General features: G+C 38.8%; 1 protein-coding gene and 1 long non-coding RNA gene across 3 annotated transcripts in view; both read left to right on the forward strand.

Annotated features, from left to right (window-relative positions):
* The window catches only part of adkb (adenosine kinase b), a 140,113-nt gene that overhangs the window by 72,175 nt on the left and 42,181 nt on the right, over positions 1 to 25,757 (forward strand). The window lies entirely within an intron of this gene.
* On the forward strand, positions 23,569 to 24,062 carry LOC118600196. Its single transcript, XR_004949771.1, has 2 exons — positions 23,569 to 23,730; positions 23,818 to 24,062. It is a non-coding gene; the product is annotated as an uncharacterized LOC118600196 (long non-coding RNA).

A 25,757-nucleotide genomic window follows, 5' to 3' on the forward strand; every position in this document is an offset into this window, starting at 1 on the left:
TTTTTAAGATTCTGTTTTTGGTTCTCTGCCTTTTGTAATTATTACTGTGGTCACTTCAGAGAACTTTTACACAAAAAACATTTTAAAACTAATATTCTTACTTCCATCTCTTAACACTCACTTTCAGTTTTCTAATAGTTTTAGCCAGATTTGAGTTTCTTAAAAGTAAGTTAAAGTATTTTGACAGCTAGCAACGTGTTCATGTGAACAGACCGGGCAGCACTGCAGTAACTCTTGGCTTGTCAATGTGTTGCTGACAAATGTCTTATGGGCTGAGGCTGCTAAAACACCCTGTTGCCATTGTAATAGTAAATCCTGTGGCCTTCAGGTGCTGAAGGAAAACTGACGGTTTCATTCAGTGATTCAGATTCCAATGGGACACTCATGGGATAAAATACTTACTATACTTGTTATGCTATAAACATAATTTCATATTAAAGAAATTTGAGTTCAGAGATTCAAATTACTGGAATAAAAAAACTAATAGTTTGCAAAAATTGATATTTTTTGTATAGATTTCAACTTAAAAGCACAACTAAAGTAGAAATAAATCAAGATTTTCTGAAATTTACACTCAAGATTTGCCCAAATTGTGTCAGGCAAACACTAAAAAGGACGTCTACACTTTACTTATGAGAGCAAAAAGACTTTTTTTTCCAACAGATTTTCTGTCTTACAAGAAAATAAAACTTTTTAATAGCAAAGTAAGTTTAGTTTATGAAAACATATTTTAGTGAATATTTTTTTTTCTCAAAAATAAGATTCCACTTGGGACTTTTTTTCTTATTTAAAGAAAATCTGGCAACTAGATAAGAATTTTTTGAATTTATTTCTACAGGTTCAGTGTGTACCTTTTCATATATAACTGAAATATGATGTAATTTGCCACAATTTTGGTTGTTCTTGTTTTAACAGTTGCTTTACAAAATGCAGCTCTTAACTTTTGCACTCTCCAATAAAACGGTTTATGTATTCTGCCTTCGAAATCACTTAGTCAATTTGCTGCACCTTAATTTTACATTTTTAAATTCCTTGTTTTGTTTCATATTGTAACTTTATTTATCTATGTGACATGTGCTGCTGACCTCTTGACCTTTCTCACCCTTGAATAAGATCTCCATGGGCTTCATATGGTTAAATAAAGGTTAAAAAAAAAATAAAAATAGAAAAATCATGATAAAAATAAAAGATAAATGGCATATATATTTATATTCCAGGATAACAAACAAGCAGTTTTGTAAAAAAAAAAAAAAAATGAAGTTTCGGAGTCCTAAAAGCTCAAATCAGCACGAGAGATTGCTTTCTTTTTTTTGTAAACAATCAATTAATGGCGTTTTTAGCTCCAGTCACTTTGAATTGTGTCTGTGTTTCATTTACCATGCTCAGGGTGGAAGCTAGCAGCGGGAAAGCCTTTATGTTTCATACATGGTGCCACTCAGACATGGGCTACTACTCTGACCTTATCTATTGTTTCTCAAGAGTGTGTTGTAAGCAGCTTTGGAGGCTTTATAGAGACTTAGCCGACAGGGTTGCCGTTGCTCTGGTGGAACATTTGGACCTCTGGCAAGAGTCAGATTTTCAGCTGCACGTTAAATCTCAGCTTTTTCCCTTTCATTATGCTTCTTTCCTTCTTTTTTGTCAATTTTTGGTGCCTTTAGCTGAACGTCACCGCAGATGCAAAAGCCCTCCCAGACGCTCTGTCATGGGGGATGCCAGAAACCCCTTGATTAGGATGTCTGTTGTAATTGGCCAGCCTGAGCATCATTCTCAGCGAGCCTCGTTGTCTAATGCCTCTGCCGGCCAATGGGGCCCCTCCCTGCAATCACTAACAGGGCAGCTCGCTCCAGCCAAAGTGCCAAACGATCGTCCTGAGCTAATAAAAAACAGACATCTTTCCTTTCTGATCCTCTGGATGTGCGTGCTTTATTCTCCGATGTGGCGCAATCGTATATGAACGCGCTCCAAACATAAGGAGGCGGGGGGACCAATCAAAACAATAACTGAGGTTCCTTTAGACAAAGCCCTTGGCTTGCAGTTGTCAAAAGATGTAAGCTGACTCATCTGCACAAGAAGGGCATGTATCCCTGGGAGCGAGGGGGCAAAAAGCTATGATGAATCCTCCCCTCTGTGCTCGCCTCTCTCCACCGAGCCTGCATGGATTAATTACATGACTAGTAGCTAGTTTAGTCCCATTATTTATTTAATTTTTCCCCCCCAAAGTAATTTCATTCTCCTTCCCTCCTTAGATTTTATTCCGCTCAGGATTTTTCGGCTCCGCTCTGTGGAAATAAGAATGCATTGATTATTTTCCATCTAGCAAATATCCCACCAACGGAGGAATAACATGCCTTCCCCCTAATTGGTTTGTTTATCTTCAGCAACAGACTCTGGGTTTGTTTGGACTCTGGCTGGCATCCACACACTGCATCGCTCCCCAGCATGATTACTCACCTTGGGAGGAGGCTGCCGTGGCAAGGTTGATGTTCCTCACACAGACATCAGGCTGTCATTCTCCCCGCTTATGTGACATCATTTGCCAAGACAGATTTGTTACAGGAGAAATAAATTCAGGCCTAAAAAGGGATTGATTTAAGGACAGTCTGCGAGTGGGAAAAAAAAGGCGACAGGAGGGATGGGGGCTCCGAGACACATCTCAGCACTCAGAGGGCTCGGGCCAGATCCAAACAAGCTGCCAACAGAAAGATGGATTCTGGCTTCATGTATAATTGATACACTGTATGTTCTAGGTGTCAGCTTTAAAGAGGGAGCTAGGACTATATCAGGAAGCTATTTTTCCCCTCTCTGAGGCAAGCATCATTTTTATTTTGTCCTCCCCCTGTTCTCTGACTTATCTTAAATTTTCTTTGAGGAAAACGTTGTCTAAAGCAGGGCCCCTTAACTTTTCTTGTGAGGGACAGATAACTGTTTTCTTCTTTGATGTGGGGCCAGCCTCGGTTTGTAGGCTAACAGAAAAAGTGCAGCAATCACATCCTTCATGTAAACATTTACGGTTTTCCCAGAAAGCCCACATGGCCAAATTTTAAATAAACCCTTTCTGTAATCTTCATAGAAAAAAATAACACTTAAAAAATGTATAAACTACACATGTACCATTACCTGCAATAATGCTGGTGTGAATTCTGAAAGCTCAATGTGGTCGCTATAGATGCTAGTGCTAATAGCTAAAGATGCTGAAATTGATAGCTAAAAAATGCTAAAGCTAATAGCTCAAAACGCTAAAGTTGATAGACGAAATGGCTGAAGCTAATAGCTGAAAATGCTGAAGCTGATAGTTAGCTAAAATATCAGCAAAATGCCAAATTAGCCTAAAAAACTGAAAAAATACTAAATTAGCAAAAACAGCTAGCATGTAGCTGAAATATTAGCTAAACTCCAAAATAGGCTAAAACATTTGAGAAAAAGATCAAATTAGCCAAAACAGCTAGCATGTAGCTGAAATTTTAGCTAAATGCCAAATTAGCCTAAAAACTGATTAAATGTGTTATTTAGCCAAAACAGCTTTCATAAAACTTGAATATTTCCTAAGCTCCAGATTAGTCACAAAAATTGAAAAAAATCCTAAATTAGCAAAAGCAGCTAGCATGTAGCTGAAATATTAGCTAAATCCCAAATTAGACTAAAAAGCAGATTAAATGTGTAATTTAGCCAACGCAGCTAGCATGTAGCTAAAATATTAGCTAAACTCCAAATTAGCCTAAAAACTGAAAAAATCCCAAATTAGCAAAAGCAGCTAGCACGTAGCTGAAATATTAGCAAAATGCCAAATAAGTCTAAAAAAACGATTAATTGTGCAATTTAGCCAAAGCAGCTAGCATAAAGCTAAAATATTTACTAAACTCCAAATTAGCCTTAAAAAATTAAGGAAAAACACAAAATCAGCCAAAATAGCTAGCATGTAGCTAAAATATTAGCTAAACTCCAAATTAGCCCAAAAAAATGAAAAAACCCTAAATTAGCCAAAACAGCTAGCATGTAGCTGAAATTTTAGCTCAATGCCAAATGAACCTAAAAACTGGTAAAATGTGTAATTTAGCCAAAACAGCTAGCATAAAACTAAAATATTTCATAAGCTCCAGATTAGTCACGAAAATTGAAAAAAATCTTAAATTAGCAAAAGCAGCTAGCATGTAGCTGAAATTTTAGCTAAATGCCAAATTAGCCTAAAAAGCTGATTAAATGTGTCATTTAGCCAAAGCAGCTAGCATAAAGCTAAAATGTTTACTAAGCTCCAAATTAGCCTTAAAAAATAAGGAAAAAGACCAAATTAGCCAAAGCAGCTAGCATATAGCTAAAATATTAGCTAAACTCCAAATTAGCCTAAAAACTGAAAAAAGCCTAAATTAGCCAAAACAGCTAGCATGTAGCTGAAATCTTAGCTAAATGCCAAATTAGCCTAAAAAACTGATTACATTTGTAATTTAGCCAAAACAGCTAGCATAAAGCTAAAATATTCGCTAAGCTCCAAATTAGTCTCAAACGCTGAAGAAAATTCAAAATTAGCCAAAACAGCTAGCATGTGGCTAAAATATTACCCAAACCCAAAAATAGCCTATAAATCCTTAGTAACCCCCAAAGCTGTTGATAAAGCTAGCATAAAAAGAGCTGAATATTTTAATAGCTGAAAAAAGCTAAAGTGCTAAAGATGTCCAAAAAAAACGTACGGAAGAAAAATAATAATAAAGAAAAAGTGAATTATACCTCTACCATCACAGTTCAGACTGCAGAAGGGTGGAATAAAAAGTCACCTTCTATGTGGGTCATGATGGCCGTTTCTGATAGTGTGTGTGGAGGCGGGCCTGATCCGGCCCGCGGGCCGTAGTTTGGGGACCCCTGGTCTAAAGCACATCCGGCCCTATTAGGAGAGCCGGTGAAGGGCAGATCTGCAAAGTTGCCCAAACATAGCCGGTTATCAGGATTAGCAATCTCACTCTTGACACCTAGCGCATTAATATTAGATATGGGAGAGTCTATCCTGCTGAAAGCAGCATAAAAGGATTAATGCAGCTCTTATCCTTTTGGAAATAATGCCCTTTATTGAGCGGATCTGACACTGCAGAGGCTAATGATGACATTGAATGGAGCCGGAATAAGTAATGGTGCATCATCCCATGTCACGCCGCCAGAACAGTCGCAATTTGCATTCCGACGGCTCAAACCGTATTGATTGCGCCGAAGGCTTTCAGTTGTTTTTCCTCCGCTGCAGTAAGAGGGTGTTACTCAATCATCAGTGTCCTGTGGATAATGACAGTGCTCTCCCCGTGGGCCCGATGGCATGCTTCCTTCATCTTCGTGCGGCGCTGTACTCCACAGCGATTTTCACCTCTGAGCCGCAGCAATTACTGTACATGAAACACAATATGGCGACGTGTCACCCTTCCTGTCTTTCTGTGGGGCTTGATATAGCTGTGCCCACTCGCTTTAATAGGGACAAATTCATATCCTGCCATTCAGACGCCAGTTTCAGAAGTACGGTTTGTGCCACAAAGGCTGTTCCTGTGGACCCGGGGAGGGTGGAATGCCAACTTTGTACCCTATCATTTCCTTTAGGCACAATATAATAGCTGCCGTTTTCAATTGTGCTTTTTCTTTTAACAAAGAACTCAAAGTGCAAAAAAAAAAAGGTCTTGATTCATATTATTTTTGAACCCCTCCTGTGCTTTTGCAGGATGTAAACAGAGAGTGAGGGCACTGCAGCTCCATTCAGTCGCCACGTGTGAATTTAAAATGAATGTGATTCAGCGGGAGAGAGTCTCCTTGAACCCCTAACATGATTTGATTATGAAGAGGTTAAACACCTGTAATAATAAATCTGTCAAATTTTTAATACAATGTGCCACTTTGTCCCGGGCGGGAGGGTGGCCATCAGGGCCACCTGAGAACACACGCTCAGTTTTTCTTTTCTTTTTTGGTTAAATCGCTGCCTCCTCTTTGTGTTATAGATCCATTTTGTTTTAACCTGACAAGATAGTAACCTCATCAATCAAACGCTGCTTCTTTCTCCTCCTTTCAAGGACTTGATATGTTTAAATGCGCTCTCCACTGGTGCTTTAAATAGGAACGCCGCACGCTCATTTCAACCATGCCTCTGTGCTTCTTAATGAGCTGATAAAGCCCCAATTATCCAGGCAAATTCTGCTCTCTGATTTGCATTACCCACTCTTGTTTCACCACACACGGCGGAAATGTACATGATTGAGGTGCTGAGAAGTGGGCCTGGCTTTCCAGAATCTTGTGAGCGAGTGTGCGTGGAGACAGAGGAGATGGACAGATTAGATTAGATACAGTAGAGGCTGCACGGCCCCATCCGTTTGTGCGTGGAATGTGATTTGGCTTTGAGGTGGAGCCCACTCCGGGGTCGGGTGATGGGTGAGGGGACAGACTGGCAGTGACAGTGGGGTGGTAATGGCGCTGAATGAGGAGGAATGGCCCCTGTTGGACTCACTCCGCCTCCTCACAGAACCTGAACGCATCAGCCCTGTCCAAAATGAATTCTTTGGTGGTTTTTGACAAGATAGAGAATAGAAAAAAAGGACACCCTTTAGTAAATTAAACCTCTAGATTTGTTGCATTTCAACATCTAGGACAAATGTGATGTTTAATTTATTTTAAAAGTGTTCCTACTGTAGTCTTATTTTTTTTAATAAAAAAAAAAACTGTTGTTTACTAGGACATAGTTTCTGCAGAGTGGCAGGAGTTCATTAGAAACCATGAAAAAGACAAATTTTTGAGCTTTTATGTGTTTTATACTGTCATTCCTCACTATAAATAACCTCAAGGCGGTATTTTCTGAGTAATACCTGCACTCTCAGTACCAGCCCTTCCCATACCCACGAGCTGGTTCTCACGTGCTGATGTCACAGATTGAGAACAGCCCCTTTCAGGAAGAGTCTGTGCTGACAGCAGAGCCTCAGGAATTGAGTCGTTTCACTTTTGAGTTGAAAAAAACTCACAAAAATAACTAATATTTCATAAATAATGTGTGTTTTAGTGTTTCTTACTGTGTTTCTTAAATTCTTAGCGTTTAGAATTTCTTAAAATATGTTCAATCTGTGAAAAAAATGACCACGACTTGAAATAATTGTAGAGCTTTGATGAAAAGTTGATGTATGTGTTCATAAAAAAGATTTTGTCAAAATAATATTACATTTTTGTAATGCTTTAAAACCTGACATAAGACGACACTTTTAAGTGTTTTGCTTTTGCGAGAGAATAATCATCAATTATTTGTAAATTATGTTATAAATAAAGGAATTGATTTCAAATTCACAACTTATTTTCCAGAGAATTGTTTGACTAGTAGAAATCCATTTTGGCTGGTAGATTTTGGATGTCACCGGCCAAAAAAGTTAATTTAAGGCCCTCGTAACAAATACAATCTTTTTAACTGCTTTTTTTTCCCTGATTCACAACAATTTGAACAAAAAAAATACTCCAAGATGCAATTTTTACCTTAATTTTCTCCTTTTTTAAGCTAAAACCTTCAAATTTTCTTCACAGTGGATGTCACTTTTAAGTAGAAAAATGCCTAAAACAAAGGCCAAACTTTTGCTCCTGCAATCTAAATTGATGCATCAGCACTTGTGCGGCTCCACGGACAGTTTGTTGTCGTGCAGCACCCTGTTGGCCTTGATGCGAGTTTTCCTGAAACTGAAACATCATGTGTAGAACTTTGGCTGCGGTACACTGCAGCTCATGAAAAATGCATGGGCTCAGCTCTTTTTCTAACTCTTCGCCTCTGATACTCTTGTCATATCATATCCATGTCATGTCAGTGCGTATTAATTATGTAGCAGGCGCAGTTGAGGAGACTGTATTGATGCGTCACAGCTATTGCGTGTTACCCATCAATAGGATATATAAACAGGCTTAATCAAGGATGAGAAAATGCTGCGGTGTTTACGCTTGTGGGTAAATAAGTCTGACTCTCCCATGGGTTGCTTTTATTTTTAGTCTTTCATTCAATTTAGATTTTGCGGTCATTTGTCTTTCCCGGTTCATCTGAGGTATTCGACCCCAGCAATCCCACGTGAGTTTGAACTTTTCCTCCAACATGTTGCAGACAAATGACACCCACCGGCACCTTTGGAGGTTTCCCAAATTGCAAAAGTTCTTTCTTCTCTGCGAGTAGATTTATACTAGACGTCACGTTGGATATGAAATCGCTCAGCGGTTGCACGCATGCCGGATCCTGCTGGGGTTTGTGTCATTATGAGTCCTCTCTTAGAGCACTTGAATGTGTTTCTTCAGCGTGGCGACGGTTCCTCTTGAAACTCTCTCAGGTTTAAAACGACAACAAACACTGAAGAGATTTTCTTTTTCGCAGGACGTCAACAAGTTTCATCAAGTTCTCGCTGAATTTTATACACTTATTGGGTGTTTGGCGCATGCCGGCAGCTGGATCGGCGTTGCTTGTGTGTGTTTTGTCATGTTAGCTGAGTGTTTTACAGCATGGTGATTGCTGCGGTTTGGCAGGAATAAGTTGAAAGCGTGGATCTGTGAGAGTAGCCTGGGGATAGGTTTCCCGAGAAGCTGACACTTCAGACGTATTATGAAGCCATCACGTCTAATTTGCACGAGCCTCTTTAGTAATTTACCCCTCCGATTCAAAGGAAGCGTCTCCTGCGCAGCCACACAATGCACACCCGGCTTGCATTGTTCATTGGAAGAGACGCTGAGTGAACTATTGTTGCTGCTCCAACAATGTGCAGCACTGCTCCTGTCATATTTGTTGCTGCGTAATGCTTCCTGATTTTTCCTGGTGCAGAGCAGACAGGGTTGCACTCTATACAGCAACTGCTGTCTGTGCATCCAGTTCAAGCAACTTGTTTACAGCAAAGCTGCTGAGGCAGCCGCTTGAAGGATGAAGGACCTCCAAGCGCCTCATTGTTGCTAGCAAGACGGGAGGAAACCTCTTCATAGGAAGTGCAGGGGTTTTCCGCACGCCACCCAGCCGTTCTCGCACATATTGAGTTTGTCTGTACGCCACTTTGAAGATGCAAATGTGTCAACCACATGTAACAAACCGCGCGGCGAGGAGCTGAGACGCTTAGCTGCTTTTCTCATGGCTTCTAAACGGCTGCCAGTGATGTTCAGCGGCTCTCGGTGCCTCTGAAGCCTGCAGTCACTTTTTAAAGGACAGATTAGTTTTTGTGGGATGCTGAATAATTTGTGCACATTTATCGCGGAGCAGAAACGTCTCGTTTAACCACGCCAAGAGACAGGAAGTGGTTTGGCTGTAAAAATTTATGAGTTCTCATGTAGCAAACAATCCAAACACATGTATGTTTTGATAATAACTCAGTAGTTGGTTTATCAACCAACATATACGACTGATTCTCAGTGGTGTTTTAATTTTGATTATGCCATTTTTAGCCAAAATTTAAAAAAAACTGTGTTGTTTTTTTTAACTACTAAACAATTCAGATTTGGATTTTCTCTCACTAGCTTACAGCCTCTATCTTACCTTACAACCTACCTTACAACCTACCTTACAACCTACCTTACAACCCCTAGTTTACAGCCCCAAACTTATAGCCTCTAGCTTGCAACCACTACCTTACAGCCCTTATCTAACAGCTCCTAGCTTACAGCCACTGGTTTACAGTAAGTTTACTTCCACCACTTTACAGCCCCTTGTTTACTGCCACTAGTTTACAGCGACAAGTTTATTTCCACTAGCTTACAGCCCCTTGTTTACAGCCACTAGCTTACAGCCGCTAGCTTACAGCCTCTAGCTTACAGCCCCTATCTTACAGCCACTAGCTTACAGCCGCTAGCTTACAGCCCCTAGCTTACAGGCACTAGTTTACAGCCTCTTGTTTACAGCCACTAGTATATAGCCACCTAGCTTACAGCCACGAGCTAACAGCCATTAGTTAAAGCCTTTATCTTAAAGTTACAGCTTACAACCCCTATCTTACAGCCTCTAGCTTACAGCCACTAGCTTACAGCCACTAGCTTACAGCCCCTTGTTTACACCCACTAGCTTACAGCCCCTAGCTTACAGGCACTAGTTTACAGCCTCTTGTTTACAGCCACTAGCTTATAGCCACCTAGCTTACAGCCACGAGCTAACAGCCATTAGTTAAAGCCTCTGGCTTAAAGTTACAGCTTACAACCCCTATCTTACAGCCCCTAGTTTACAGCCTCTAGCTTACAGCCACTAGCTTACAGTTACTAGTTTACAGCCTCTAGCTTACAGCCCCTAGTTTACAGCCTCTTGTTTACAGCCCCTAGTTTACAGCCTCTAGCTTACAGCCTCTAGTTTACAGCCCCTTGTTTACAGTCACGAGATAACAGCCACTAGCTTACAGCCCCTAGTTTACAGCCCCTAGTTAAAGCCTCTAGCTTACAGCCACTAGCTTACAGCCACGTGCTGACAGCCATTAGTTAAAGCCTCTATCTTAAAGTTACAGCTTACAACCCCTATCTTACAGCCACTAGTTTACAGCCACTAGCTTACAGCCACTAATTTACAGCCACTAATTTACAGCCCCTAGTTAAAGCCTCTAGCTTATAGCCACTAGCTTACAACCCCTATTTTAAAGCCACTAGTTTACAGCCCCCACCTTAGTAAAAAACACCAAAAACATAATTTTAATTGGATCAAGTCTTTAATTAATATTCAAACCTCACACAATTCAGTTTGTTTTGACATATGTTGTCGTAAAAAAAATAGCGGCGAGCTTCCTCACAGAGGAGATTTGTGAATTATTAATGCTTTTCTTGCTCTGTCACAGATCAATGCATCATCTCACCCTCTCCTGCATTCTAAAACCCCAACAATCGCAGCTCTGCTCTGCAGAAAGTCACGTTCTCTTGCTCTCATTTCAATATCTGAGGTGAAAGGTTGAGCGGATGTTTTCCGTACCGCGTTCCCTTTGACTCGCGCGCCCCTCGACGGGCCGCGCATCTTTACGAGGGCCCACCCGGCTTGTCGAGCTAACTGATAATGAATCAATCTTCATGAAACATTTATGCCCCCCACCACAACCACTTCACCCTTCCCTTTGCATGGGGCCAATTAGAGCATCTTCTGCGGCCCCTGCTGTCTGATTCAGGGAAGCCCCTCGCATTGTCATATCAATATTCCTCTGTTGGTATCCAGCTAAGGCGAGTCCGGCTGCTCTTTCCACATATGCTAATTTGCATTCGCCGGCATGTGTGAGAGTTGCTGACTGCCTTTCCCTCTTGTTCCCAAACCTACTGTTGCCTCCCACTCTGCCTTTTTTTTTAAAGGAAAGGTTTCTTGATTCCTGGCATGCCAGAGAAGGGTCCTCGGAGGATTACATTGGCTAAGCCCTTATCACTCCAGGAAATTCACTGCCTCCTCCAAAAAAAAAAAAAAAAAAAGTGGTAGCAGAAGAAAATCAAGGAAAGTTATTACAGGTTTGAAGAAAAGTCCTTTTTTGGCACTCAAGTTTTCTCATAAATGCATTTCATATTTCAGCCGTCTTCTTCTGCCTCTTCTTTTTTTATTATCCAGACGGCTGGTGGAATTTTAGAAGTGGAAAATGTTAAGGCAGGTGCTGGAGAGGGAGGAGGGGAGCGGAGGCGAGGCGAGGCTCGGGGAGGGCTGTGCTCACTGGGAAGCGATGTTAAACATCCAGGGGAAATGTTTGTTATTCTAATGGGATACCACCATGGTAACAGCTTTTAGAGACTCCCAAGGCTTTGTGTGGAGTGTATGCGCGCATTCATCAATCTCGCCTAATTTCTTTGGGGAATAGCAAATATAATCAGTCCTTTCTCCAAGTCGTCACCTGTTTATCAACATGAATTTTATGGGGAAATTTAGTAGAACACAGCCCTGTTGAATGTGGGGAAGGCAATACACGGGCCATTAATATACATCACAAATTGAAGTGCGCCGCTGAATGGATTCAAAAGCCATTCGTTTTCTAGTTTGCACTGAATGACATCGGAGACAGAGCGGCTTACATTTGACACATAAAAACTTTCTTTTGTTTTTAAAGCCTTTCAATCCTATTACACCCTCAGCTTGAATGTTTCACAGGTAAAGAATGATGTTATTTGCCGTCTTCACAAGTGTTTTAAATGCTCTTTTAGGGAACTTGAAGGGGTGGAGGTATGAGCCTCTTCATTTTTTGCTTCGTTTTGCTCTTTTTAATAAAAAATGTGGTTCTTTATGGTATTTTGAGCATCTACATTGTAAAATGGACCCATTAAACAGTAGCAAACTGGGGTAGACCTCCATCGGTTGTAGGTCCATTAAAAAGTGGGACAAAACAGTTGGGGCGGAGCCTCTATAGCCACCCAATGATTGGCTAAAAGTGATGATGACAGTAGAAATAGCGCTCATTTAAGCTAACGTTCCCAACGTTTGTTAGCATTCATGTTTTTGCGGTTTCAATCCAGCCTGCAATCTTCTTTTAAACGTTAAATTCCTGTTATACACAACATACCAGAAGTAAAGCAAGAAAAACACGAGACAATGACAGCTGGCGGTCTATACCAAGCATGCGCCATGAAAACTTTCTATAGAACTTTCTATATTTTTCTTTTCTTTCAATTTGCTCTTGTAAATTATCTTTGAAACTGTTTTTGTGACAATACTTCTTATACATCATTTTAATACAACCCTAACTTCTTTTCTACAAATGTTACATAATCATTTCAAAATAAACCTGGAACTGTTCAAAAACAAAATTCTGAGAAGTCACAAAAACTAAAATCAAACTGTTTTTAGATTTTTGTAGCAAAGATCAAAAGTATAAAGACATAATACAATTCATGAATAAAAAAAAGGAAAGTCAAGGTAAAAAATAAAATGACAAAATGGCGTTAAAAAAAACTCCTCAGAACATTTAAAAAAACTTCCAAGTATTTATTCCAAGGGGGCTCACAATGACGTGTCAGAACTCTTGTTATCGAGGTAAGCCAAAAATGTCAAAACTAATAACTTTTTGAAACATTTAGGTCAAATTTTCAAGCAAAACTTTCCTTATGTCTGTCTCATTAGTGTGGCTATGTCTGAATTTCCTCTCTAATCCTTAACTACTAAAAAGCAAAATAGTTCTATGTAGTGTCCTGGATTTTAAAAGCAATTTGGACACCTTGCTCACTACTTTTTTTTATCACAAAGTGAAAATCTAATCAATACGAGCATTTTATGACTATTTTACGTCTAGGACCGCTCCCTTCCCCCGCTCTCTGTTGACATGCTCCCCCGCTAGCTTACAACCCACATGGCATTCAACAAAAATAGCGAACTTTCTACGTAACAAACTTTCTCTTACTTTTTTTTTTTACAAATACAAATAACATTGTTTTATCTGCTCCTAAATTTACAACAATAATTAAATAGTTGTAAATACAATTTTGAGCGTAATTTTCTCTATATGTTCTCTATTATCAGAAAAATGCTACAAGAAAAAGTCAAAAATATTTAAGTACAACCTAGAGATTCACCTCCAGCTGCAGCCTTCCTATCAAACGCACAGCACCGCTCTCTTATCTTCTGGTATTTTTGTCTGAAACAAATGGCCGAGCCATGATATAGTTGGCTACATGTCATTTCTGGCATAGTACTACATTCCGCCTGCCCCCACCCCAACTTCTATAAAATATAATGCTTTTAACTCACAAGCTAGCTGTTTTTTTCCTCCTCATCTGTAGCTGAGACAGAGACTGGTGTGTTTGCTCATCTTGGCCAAAGGCCAAAGGCTCTTTCTGATATAATCCCCACCATCGATCAGACTTTGTTTACTTTACCATGGTTTCTCTCCCCTCAAGCAATTAGAAGGCAACCTTCCACCTCCCGCTCTTCAGACTAGCTTTATACGTTTATTTTTCCTTTAAGTGGTAATTTTTCATGTTGGAGATAAGCTCTAAAAAGAGTGGGTGTATATCAGGTAATGGATACAGTTCCACCAAATGTGTAAGGAACCAAATTTATTTTGTCTTTAAAATCGAGGAGAGAAAAGGGGAGAAAAAGCACATTGGACAGAGGATTCACACATTTCTGAAAAAAATCTTTCAGATCTTTATACTCATTCTTTGAAATGCTTAAAAATTCCGGCCGACAGAAAAGTTCTTCAATAACCAGCCAGGAGAATAACTGATATTTCTATATCTGCAACAAATACATTTCAAAACATTCAATTTTTAACATTTAACTTAATTTTTTTGCCAATTAAACCTTCAGAATGTACAAATTGCAGTCAGGAATGCAACACAAGAGTAATTAATAAAGCAAATTATCTTTAAAATTTTAACTAAATGGAAAAATATTTTCCTTTTTTTGGTACTTCTTATCATTTTTTGATCCCATTGCAGATTTTAGGTCATCAAAGTGAACTTCAGTATGTTTTTTGGAGTGGAAACTGTAGTTTTATTCCTCCCAAAATAAAAGTACCAAACAGAAGTTTTCCACTTTGGTGGAAAGGTTGCTGCATTAATGAAAGCCGAAGACGCGCATACAACAGTAACAGACTCTGGGAATAAATCATGACATCCATAAAGACTTAAACATCCATCGCACTTCCGCTCTGCTGGAGAGATAATAAATTGCGGCAGGAGAAAGCATTAGATCTGCAGCTCAAATCAGCAGAGGTAAATCTACTTTTCCATCCACTCTCTTGTTTTGTTCATGTTTTAGTTTTTCAATTTCGCCTATTTTTGTGTTTAAAATCCAAGAAATGAACTCCAGTGACTATTATATATTAGGGGTGTCGGAAAATTGATATATTTATCTTTTTTTTTAAGTCATACTCTTTAAAAACAATAAATATATCTTGGAATATATCGCTAAACATATCGCATTGTGAGCCATGTATCGCAATATGTATCGTATCGCCAGACTCTTGCCAATACACACCTGTTATCTAATGCTTATCCTATTAAGATAAGATAAGATAGTATACTTGTATATTCGGATTTTTTTCAATTCTTATATTTGTATTTTTAGATTCTTATGGTTATTTTGTATTTTTGTATTTTTAAATTCTTATTTTATTTTCATTTTGTGTTTGAGTTTGAAACAAAGAGCAATAAAAAATAGTCCTTTATTCGTGCCACGGTGGGGAAATTTCAGGGTTACGGCAGCATTATAGATAGAAAATCAGAAAAATTAGACTATTTACGTATTTACTAAGAAAACAAAGTTATACAAATACAAAAAAAGGAAAAAATAAATAGGAAGAAATTGCACTGTGGATATGAGTAATGTTACAGAAACGTATTTTTAAAGTGACATTGGATTAACTGTAAAAAAAGTGACAAAAATAAAGTAACTGAGGGCATCAACATAGCTAAAACTTTCTTATTTATAATGTGGGAAAATTATCTTTAACATTTTTTAGTTTTCTTAACTTTATTTTCTGACTTTTTTAGGTTTTGCATTCACTTTTGTATTTTCAAATTCCTTCCATGAACTTGAGACTTTATCCTAAAGTGTAAAATTGCAAAATAAAATAATAAAATTGGGATCAGTAAAACCCATTTTGAAAGATTGAACTTCATAAAAATTTTTTTACAGCTCTTCTTTATGTCAGATGAATCTAACGTTGAATTACTAGTTTAACCTTGTATGTTATATCCTCATAAAGCAAGTCTCCTGGATGTGCTAATTATCTTATTTTGCAGAGGACACGCAGAATAATGGGCAGAAAATTCAAAGCCAAGCGGTATGTGGCGCCCCTGAACCATTTCATTTTATATTTCACTTCTTTTTTCTCTGCAGCAGCTCTATATTGAATTTTTTTTTTGTTGTTTTAGGCTTTAAGACTAATTTTCTGGCTTTTGGGATCATCGTCCTAACCTGGGATACATTTGTGAAGTGTGACAGGAGCTTACACGTCTAATATGTCGATGCTTTGCAGAAGAAAAAAATCAGTCAAGGTCATTTAGGAGCAGAACTTTTCACAATTACTAGCTTCTAAAACGCTTGATTTTAGGTTTTCAGTCCTTTTGAGTTACAAACTCCACTTTTAATGCCTGACTGCTCTTCTTATCTTTGCACTTTAACGTTTGGCGCATGTGGACTGAATCAAAACAATGATCCGAGCTGACTGCAGGCATCATCCCTGCATCAGGAAGGCGGAGAAAATAAACACGCTCTGAAGTTTCTTAGCCTTGGCAGCGTTTCTCGCTGGTTGTCATTTTCGCATCGTCAATTTTAGCATAATTCCACGGTCCATTGACGCGGCTTGATTTGATTTAGAACTTTAACTTTCAAGGAAATTGAGCTTAGGGTGAGAAAGTTCACATTTTCTTGCCTCGGGGCTATTGATTTCTCCTGAGCTTGATTTTCAGGCTGTTGCAACACCGACAGCGAGCACTGACACCACATTGTGTCACACAAGCCTAAAGATGCTCAACAACTGCTACAAGCTGAGAATGATTTAGCAAGAGATCAGTAAGTTAGTAAGAAACGCATTATTTTCACTCCAGCTTTGCTGAAAAGTAGTTTGACACAAATGCTTTTGTAGCTATTTTGGTTTAAAAAAACAACAATGCAGAAGTGAAAATACAAAATTGCTTCGTTAGTCACTTTTTATAAGGTTAATTCAAAGTAATTTTACTTGTTTACAGTAAAGAGCTAAAGAGAATTGACATTAATAAATGAAACCTGCAAATTAAATTAACATAAAAGCCAATTTAACACATTAGGATGCTGAAAGATATGAAATTATCTCATTATTTTACTTTTTCCTTAGCAAAAACTCCTGTTTACAAGTGCACTGAATATCTGATCATCATCTGATTACTTTTGGTTTTAATTATCCGATTTTTCAAGTGACCGTGTAAACAGGATAATCCAAAGATCCCCTTACAGCAGTTATCATAATAAGGAGAAAACAGATAAAAAAAACTCCCCAAAAAGCTGAAATATCCCATCATTTGTCTGATTTAGTTTGCTGTTTGCATCTACTGGTGTGTTAAAGAAATGCAACCAACTCTGTAGATGGCAGGAAGTTTGAAACCTTTGTTCTCCAAAATAAACATAATAAAAAAAACGACTCAATGTTTTTAAGCATTGACTGTATATGAGAACTGGACTCATTTAGTTTGACGTCACCCATCAAAAATTACTTACTTCCAATGCAACAAAATAAAGTCAATTCAGTTGCAATTTAATTTTATTTAAATTTTTAGTGATAGGCCAAGTTTGAGCCAGAAATTCGTCTGAGTCGGCATGAGTCATCATTTCTATGGCAACCACTCTCACCAATCAGGAGTGAGCTTGTTAGGAGTCCACATACCCACAACTGTAGAGGGAGCTCTGGGAAATCTATCACTTAAAACTTTCAACATACAACATTGGAGGCTTTTGATTGGTCAGTTTGAATAACTTTCACTAAAAATGCATAAGAATCATAGCTGTTTATTTTTCAATTTTGGCTTCTTGGTGGCTACTTCCTGTTTGGACTTCCAGGAAGTACCTATATACAGACAATGGTTACAAGAGACGCCAATGAATATGAGAAAGTGGTTTGTTGACAGATTCAACACAGTTGTGCTTTGCACCAATCACGGCTGATGGATTTTATGTAAAAATCTCCACATTTTAATGGTTATACCTTAAAAAACTAACAAAAAAGAGGCATCAAAACACAAATGAAAAGCTACTTTGTTCCACATCTAATATTCACAATTCAAATTTAATCACTTTTATGTGTTTATGCACGAAGTTCCAACATAACTAGATTTAATATTCAGCTATTTTACATTTTGAGTCCAAAAAAATGGCCTAAAACCTTTTTATACCCCAGACTGGAGTTCATTTATGCCTTTTTTTAAGCATAAATATTTGAATGTTTTCTTTTCTTGTTGCGTGTTCTTGTGTTTGGCTGATGTAAAGCCCACAGTCAGAAGTTATTACACAGAGTTTTAGTGGCTCGGAGTCGGCGTCTCCGAGCAGTGGGCGCTGCATTGAGTTTGACAGCCTTCACACAATATTGTGCAAGGGTGCTCCTTTAGCTTCTCATGCTGCTAAAATTTAATGCGGCAGATGGATAGTATTTGCAAGGGGAGCAGGGGTCTCACCCCCCCTCTCACTTTTTCTCCTCTATTTTCTTAATCGTCTCTTGCCAGTACCTCAGACGTTTCAAGGGGGAGAAATATGTATCAAATTAACTCTTTGCAACAGGGCCTCCGAGCTCACTGGCCTTGTCTTTGCAGCAATCAGAGCTTTGTTATTTTAGTCTTTCAACCAAAACCAAACTGGATTCAATGGCCTCAGCAATTACCTGTAATTTTCCAACCTGGTGCGCAGACTTTCACCGGAGCAGCTCTGGAACAGTGCGAGATTGTCTCCTCGTTTCACTTTTCCAGCTAAGTGCGCTAATTCATTTACATTTACAGATCGGCACATTTGGAAATGTTCTCTTCCCAGCAGCAGGAATGTCTGCGGAGATTTACTTTGCAGCGCGCACAACCTCCAAGTTGCTGAAACTCGACACGGGCTCTGCGGTCTGTACACCCCGACGCTGGACCTCTGCTTTCTACATCTGACCCATAAATTAATTTGTCCTTTCAAGCCAGTGAAGAAAAGACAAATCTGAAGCCTTGACATCTGTTTTCACATGCTGGGCTTCAATCTTTTCTTCTCCCTTTTTCTTTTGCCTTAAATTGTGTACAAAACTACAGGATATCAGCTGAAAGTAGGGGTGTTTGGGGATGTTTCTGCTAAAATGTGTGGCAGACAAGCAAGTTTTTAACTCCACATAAAACCGAATAGTTCTGGGCTAATCTCCAGATGATGGAAGGCGGGATCTTTGGAAAACAAATGTACTTTCTGTGGACTTTAAGGGGAGCTTTTGTTTTTTTTTCTTGATATTTTCTGAGAGAACAAAGCACCTCCTCTGGTTTGCTTTAATTCATTTCATCTCCTCGCAGAGGTACCATATGGTATCTGTAAGGGAGAAACAGTTTGTTCAGAGCAGTGAATTATTTTGCGGATTAGTATTGGCATTTAAATGCTCTTGGCTTTAAATCTTGTCTGTTTTAGATCTTAAGTACATTCCTTGGCATCCCGCTCCCCTCGCTCGGGCCGGCCTCTTCCCCCGGCCAACACATTTTTGTTTCAGCTTAACAGGAGCGCAGAAAGGCAGACTAACTTTTAATGAGATCGCACTTAAACGAGAGGCGGTTTTTCCCGATGTTGCGGTGCCAGTGATACCTTAACCTCACGTCGGGGTTGAAACCTCGTTTCCCCCCACATCAAGTAGTTGCCTTCATTGCTTTTTCAGAGTGGAGGCTTCAGAGGTTAATGTAATTACGATCCTTGATGGCTGTGCACATTGTGGACCGGTAATGTGACACACCTTCCCCTCCCGTGCTGCTGTGCTTGGCTCTCACGTCTTGTTTTATGTCTGCCGGCCGGGATGACTTTCTCCAGGTGTGTTTGCTTTTGAACGTGACCTTCAAGTTGCAACCGAGTTTCTCACGTGCTGCACAAGAGACCATTGTTGCCTCAAACTTGGAACTAGGTTATTTTGAAAATAACATGTAAAAAAGAGAAAAAAATCCGCCCCGACATAACAGCTCTTTTTCTTCAAAATCCCTCCAGTACAGCTGGCTGGTTTCCAGCCCCGCTCAGAAGAAGAGGATGAATTCCTAGATGTCTGATAAGCTTCACCAGAACATGATTCCTAATGGAAGAGAGAAGAAGAAGAAGAAGAAGCGGCAGATGCTATCGGCTTGCTGGAATTGCCTCAGAGCCAGATCAAACATGCTGAAAGAGCAGCGAATGCTGAATCATGTTGTTGCACATTTGTCTTCTTTGTGGGTTTAATTGAACTTGTTCCCAAATGAAACCAACTGGCCGTTTCAATGCAAACAAAACATCATTAGTATTGTGAAAATCCCACTTGCTGTGTAGCTTTTTCCTTTGAAATGAAATGTCTTAAATGAGCTCTTTTCATCCTGGTAATTTTTCCCGCACTCAAAGCGCTTTGTGACACCATTAATCGCTTACATCTTTCTGTTTGTCCTGTTTCTCTTTCCTGTTTATCGAACCACAGATCCCCACCGCCCACCCGACATGTGCGGAGGCCCGCCTGTTTGTGTGTAAAACAGCGGGACCTTCAGGATCGGGGAGTAAAATATCTCTCGCAACACCGGCGTAGCATGCCAGAGGTGTCTTGATGGAGATGGAGTCATACTGAGCTAATGAAGCTCCAAACCTCAGCTATCGATCCACCTCGCAACGGTGCTTCACAGAGATAACCGAGGAGGGGAGCAGTGTGTGGCATCACGCTCGCTCTGATCTGTGTGACATCTAATTCTGTGTAATGAACCTGCTGCACCACACAACATGATGGGGGGGCTGTAGATAGCAATGACAGGCGATGACGAAGCTTTAAAACTTTGATAGTTAACCTCCAAACAAAATAATATTGAGATTATTTCATGACAATCATATTTTTTGTTGATAAATTGTGTTTTTACTTTTGACGCTAAAAGAGCCATTTTGGACCGTTACTTCCTGATCCCTGAAAGCTGCAAAGTCCCAGTAAGATCACTGGGAGCAGCTTTGGTTGTACAATCTCAAAGCGGAAGTAGGAATGTCCTTTAGGCACCTGGGGTGAATCAGTCTGTCGCTGAAGGAGCTGCTTAGTGCTAGCACTGTGTCATGGAGCTAGTATGGGACAAGCAGGCGGCACAAGCAGAATAGTGATGTCGTAGATGGTTTAGTGAGCCTGTAGAGCAAATATGTTCATCCACATTTTTATATGGGTATGCTGCAAACGACGGATCATAGTGAGAACATAAACATCACGTAAGAGTAAGTAAGGTAGGTGAGATATAGGCAAAAATTAGGAAATTAGACAAACAGTTTAACAATCTGATTTTTAAGATAATTATGAACTAGATATAAAGCAGTACCTGCAATAATCCTACTGTAAATGCTGTAAGCTGTATGCTGTAAGCTAGTGCTGATAGCTGAAGATGCTGAAATTGATAGGTAAAAACGCTGAAGCTGGTGGCTGAAAACGCTGTAGTTGATAGCTAAAAAATACTGAAACTGATAGCCAGCTAAAAATATTAGCTAAATGCCAAAGTAGCCTAAAAAATAAAATAAACTTAGGTTAGCCAAAACAGCTAGCATGTAGCTGATTATTAGCTAAACTTTAAAATATTCTAATAAAATGGAAAAATAATAAACTAGCCAAAACAGCTAGCATGTAAATATTAGCCTAACTCCAAAACAACCTAAAAAAAAACTTAAAAGAAAAGCCTAAATTAGCCAAAACAGCTAGCATGTAGCTGAATATTAGCTAAATACCAAAGTAGCCTAAAAAAATAAAACAAACTTAGGTTAGCCAAAACAGCTAGCATATAGCTGAATATAAGCTAAACTTTAAAATATCCTAAAAAATGGAAAAAAGAATAAACTAGCCAAAACAGCTAGCATGTAAATATTAGCCTAACTCCAAAACAATCTAAAAAAAAACTTAAAAGAAAAGCCAAAACAGCTAGCATATAGCTGAAAAAAATAGCTAAACTTTAAAATATCCTAAAAAATGGAAAAAGACTAAATTGGCCAAAGCAGCTAGCATGTAAATATTAGCCTACCTCCAAAACAACCTAAAAATAGCTAAAAAGAAAAGCCTAAATTAGCCAAAACAGTTAGCATTTAGCTGAAATATTAGCTAAACTCCAAAATAGTCTAGAAAATCTTTGTAAAATGCCTAAATAGTCCAAAAAGCTAGCAGAATGCTAATTTTTAAAACTTTAAAACTAACTTTTGAACATAATTATGAATAATAAAAAGGCAGGAATATTAATCAAGAATAAACAACTTAAACCTTAAATAACTTTCCATAATTTACTCTCCATGAAAAATATATTTTGTCAAAATTAAACAAGTTAGAAAAAGTTGGATTATCACTGATGTGACCCTCTTAAGGCTTGCAGTTGTTTTTTTCCTAAGACTGGATTGTTTTAAGAGCCAGTACAGACCGTACTCAGTATATTCAGTTTATCATAATAACATCTATGAAATATGGTCAAACCCTTTAAATATTTTTGGTTGCACAACTATATAAAATTTGAAGGTTTTTTGTTTTATTTGAAGGAGTTTCAGCTGAAATGATGGTTTAAATTCCCTCCGTCATTCTTGAGGGAGACACACCTCTATGACACGCTGCTTCCCCTGATCCCCTGCTGAATTACAATAGACCTGGAAAAAAAAACAAAAAAGCTTTTCCTTTTCCATGACCACCTCTGCTGCTGCAGCAGCAAATGAAAATGCCCTTCCCAAAATAGATCATTTTCACCCTTCAGATGTCCACTTTTATTTTAGGCCTGGTGACACCATGCCATCCATCACACCCGGCTTTTCAGATCCGCACAGCCTCAGGAAAGTACTGGTACAGTCCAGGGGGAGGTGTGATAGCATGGTGTCGCTGAGCTGTTAGGTTATTCATGGTTAGATTACCTCTAATTTCATCTCAGAGTACCATTTAGACATTCTCTTTGTTTGAGTGAAGTGGAGTTTCCTCCTCTTTTTAGAGTAAACATTGAAAATGGCTGTTCTGCTTTCCAAGTCTCCCCTCAAATTACTACTTGACATGGCCAGACATCCTTCTGCATCATTGTCTGCTTGGAAAAATACTTTTTTTAATACTTTGTCGAATGTTTTGGCTGGGAAGAAAATGGTACAAAGTATCCTCAGCACTTTGATCATCTTGACCTGGAAATGTGATCGCCGCTCCTCTTCACAGGGCTCGGTGACATCTGAGAAACTGGATCTTGTGTGCTGGCTACACGATCTGCGCCGCAGTACTAAAGACTTAACTTCTCCTGTTTCGTAGACGGCAGAGAGTACGGCTGGCTAATGGAATTTCACGTAGTTCAGACCCAGGCTTTTATTTTCTCACAATTAAGTCACAGTTAATAGTGGAAAAACGTGTGAGAATTTGTCTGTAAACACAGAAAAAAAGAGCAAATGAAAGATTTATGTGACTAATTATATTAAGACTGCAAATCATTTTATTCAATATTAAACTTCACCTTCATCTTGGGTTTCTATTGTGGCTAATAAACATTCCAACAAGATGTTTTACAAAGATTTTAATCGTTTCCAAGATTTCTTGCACCAGAAAATCAGCCTAAAATTTAATGAAAATTTACATTGCAGGAACAAAAAATGTCATTTTAACCTTTGCTGTAATCAGCTTATTCCTGATAAAGCTCAAGTGCTAACATGGGATGTGATGTGATTTTATTTCTTCAATTTTTAAATATTTTTGGGAAGGTGTTGGTTTTTCTAGAATATTTTTGCGTTTTTTTCTCTTTTTCATCAGTAAAAATCAGTTAAACTTCTTATATTCATTGAGGTTTTAGAGCAACTTCCTTTATTTTAATTAATTTAATCAGATTTGATGTTTCTTCGTTGTCTGGAATAAAGAAGAATTGAACAATAAACTGAAAAAAGTATGTAAATATGATTATTTTTCTACTTAAAAAAATATTTTACTGAAAGTTGAGCCCGACTGTGCTGCAAAAGAGTTTTACCTAGAAAGCTACAGTTTCACTTCGCAAAAATATAGAAAAAATACTTTAAAGTAAACACGAATTGTCATGGTGCCTCTGTCAGTCTCCTCCCCCTCTCCACTCTCCCCTCCTCTCCACCTGGCTGCTGATCATCCCCAGCTGCAACCACTCATCTCGTCTCCTCACCTGCCTACTTAAGGAGCTCCAGGACCTTCATTCCCCGCCAGTCCGTTGCCCCTGATGGTGCATATTCGGCCACCTCGTCTACGCCACAGTCTTGCCACGTTTTTGCCGAGACTCTGTCTAAATACCTCTCTCACTCTCTCTCAGGAATCTCCTACCTCGAGTGGTTGCATGTTTTTCCCCACTTCCGGATCTCCAGTCGGGTCTCCTTCCACGGTCACACCACGAGCCTCTGCCTCTGCTTCACGTCCCTGCGTCCAAGACGGCCATCTCCCTCTTGGAGGACAAGATCGCCTACTACGCCTCCAACCTCTGCCTCCTGCTCGGAGCCTGCTTCCTGTCCTGTTCAGGACCCAACCTTCTCACCACATTATTAAAATTATTGCCTTCCACGCTAGACCTCTGCTGTGTTTCTTCCGGGTTCCAGCGTCTGGGTCGCTACGTGTTCTGTAGTCATGACACGAATAAGTCTAATATCAACTGTTAAAATCCTATTTAATTAAGGTAATTCAGGTTTCCAATATAGAATCAGCATCCAAAATACAAAGTACTATCTAAATATTGAAATATTTTTTTAAATAAACTGACTGAAAGGGAAATTAGTTTAGAATATTTCTAATGTGTTCATTAATTTATATAAATATTACAAGAAATGTTATTTATAGGATACGACCCAAAGTAGCTGATAGTTATAGTTCTTTACTTTAGTAAAATAGTATTTTCTTTAAATTGATCTGTTTTTCTAAATATTTAAATTTTAAGATTGCGCTGCAGGTAAACAATAAGTAAACACCAAATGGTTACATAGAGCTACAGAATACTATTATGGCTTTTTATCTTTATGTTGACTTCTCTATCACATTCATTTCTTGTTTTCTAAAAATTGCTGTTTTAGACTAATTTTATTTGATTTTAAATATTAGTTTAGGAATCTAACTTTCTTTAGCATTACTTTTATCACCTGCACAGTTTTTCAATTAAAAATGTGATAAAATGTATAGAAAAAATGAAGTTGAATTCCAGTAAGTTGCACATTAGGACTGACAATTTATGTAAATATATCACTAGTTATAATATAAATATATTTTAAGATTTATTTGGACAACAAATGGTCCTGCAAATGAAGAAAGAGGCTAAATTTATCAAACTGTGTCATTCTTGGTGGTTTTCTGTTTTTTCCTCTGATTTTGTTTATTGCTTAAGTTTAAAGTCGTTCTAAATTGGATGTTTAATTGAAATCGCAGACAAAACGAGTTTGGAAGAACAATAAAAGAAACTTTTAATGTGTTCAGAATTAGATTTTAAATGTGGCTGTAAAGCATTTTGTTTAAAGGTGCGGTAAACATCAGAGAGACACTTCCGTGGGTTCTGAGGTTCACCATCCTTCGGAGTACTCCGTTTGATCAAGGTTGAATTAACCAGAACGGTTTATTCACTTCCACCCAAAAAGACCTTTTTTGTGTGTGTGTGTTAGATTTCCTCTTCCTCTGACATGTTGGCACACAGCAAAAGAAAAATGTCATGGTCAGAGATGGGCCATTAGCCCAGAGTGAGGTCCCTTTGTGCTGCCAGACCTTTTGAAAACACGTTTTGGCCCCTAACAGATGGTACTGTGACACAGCGGCCACAGGCTTGACCTGGGCCTTTAAGACAAAGAGGAAACAAGGTTTTGGGACGCCTCTAAGGTGCGAGGAAATGCTTTGTAATACCTCCTACTTTTGATTGACTGCACTGTATTCATTAGCTACTACAATCCTTTAGTCTGATGGCTCCTCTTGTGCTTCAAAGGTCATGAGAGCAGCTAAAACAACTTTTCAGCTGGATTAAATGTATCGCTCTTCCTTTCCTCTCCTCTTCCCCTTTGCCCCCATTGTGACACGGTGGTTTTACCGAGGAGCTTGTGGCTGAAAAACAAAGTTAAGAAGATCGGTATCAAAAGGAGGAGTGTTTTTGTGCGGCTTGCAGGAGACTCTCGCGTCAGGTTTCCACCTGAAACACAAAGGTGTTTTCTTACCTGATTTGTATTCATTCACACAATGAGTGGGCCAGCCTCTCTTGTTTCCAAGTAAGGAGAGTCCAGACAAGAC

The sequence above is a fragment of the Oryzias melastigma genome, linkage group LG19, assembly GCF_002922805.2.
Source record: "Oryzias melastigma strain HK-1 linkage group LG19, ASM292280v2, whole genome shotgun sequence".
NCBI lineage: Eukaryota > Metazoa > Chordata > Actinopteri > Beloniformes > Adrianichthyidae > Oryzias > Oryzias melastigma.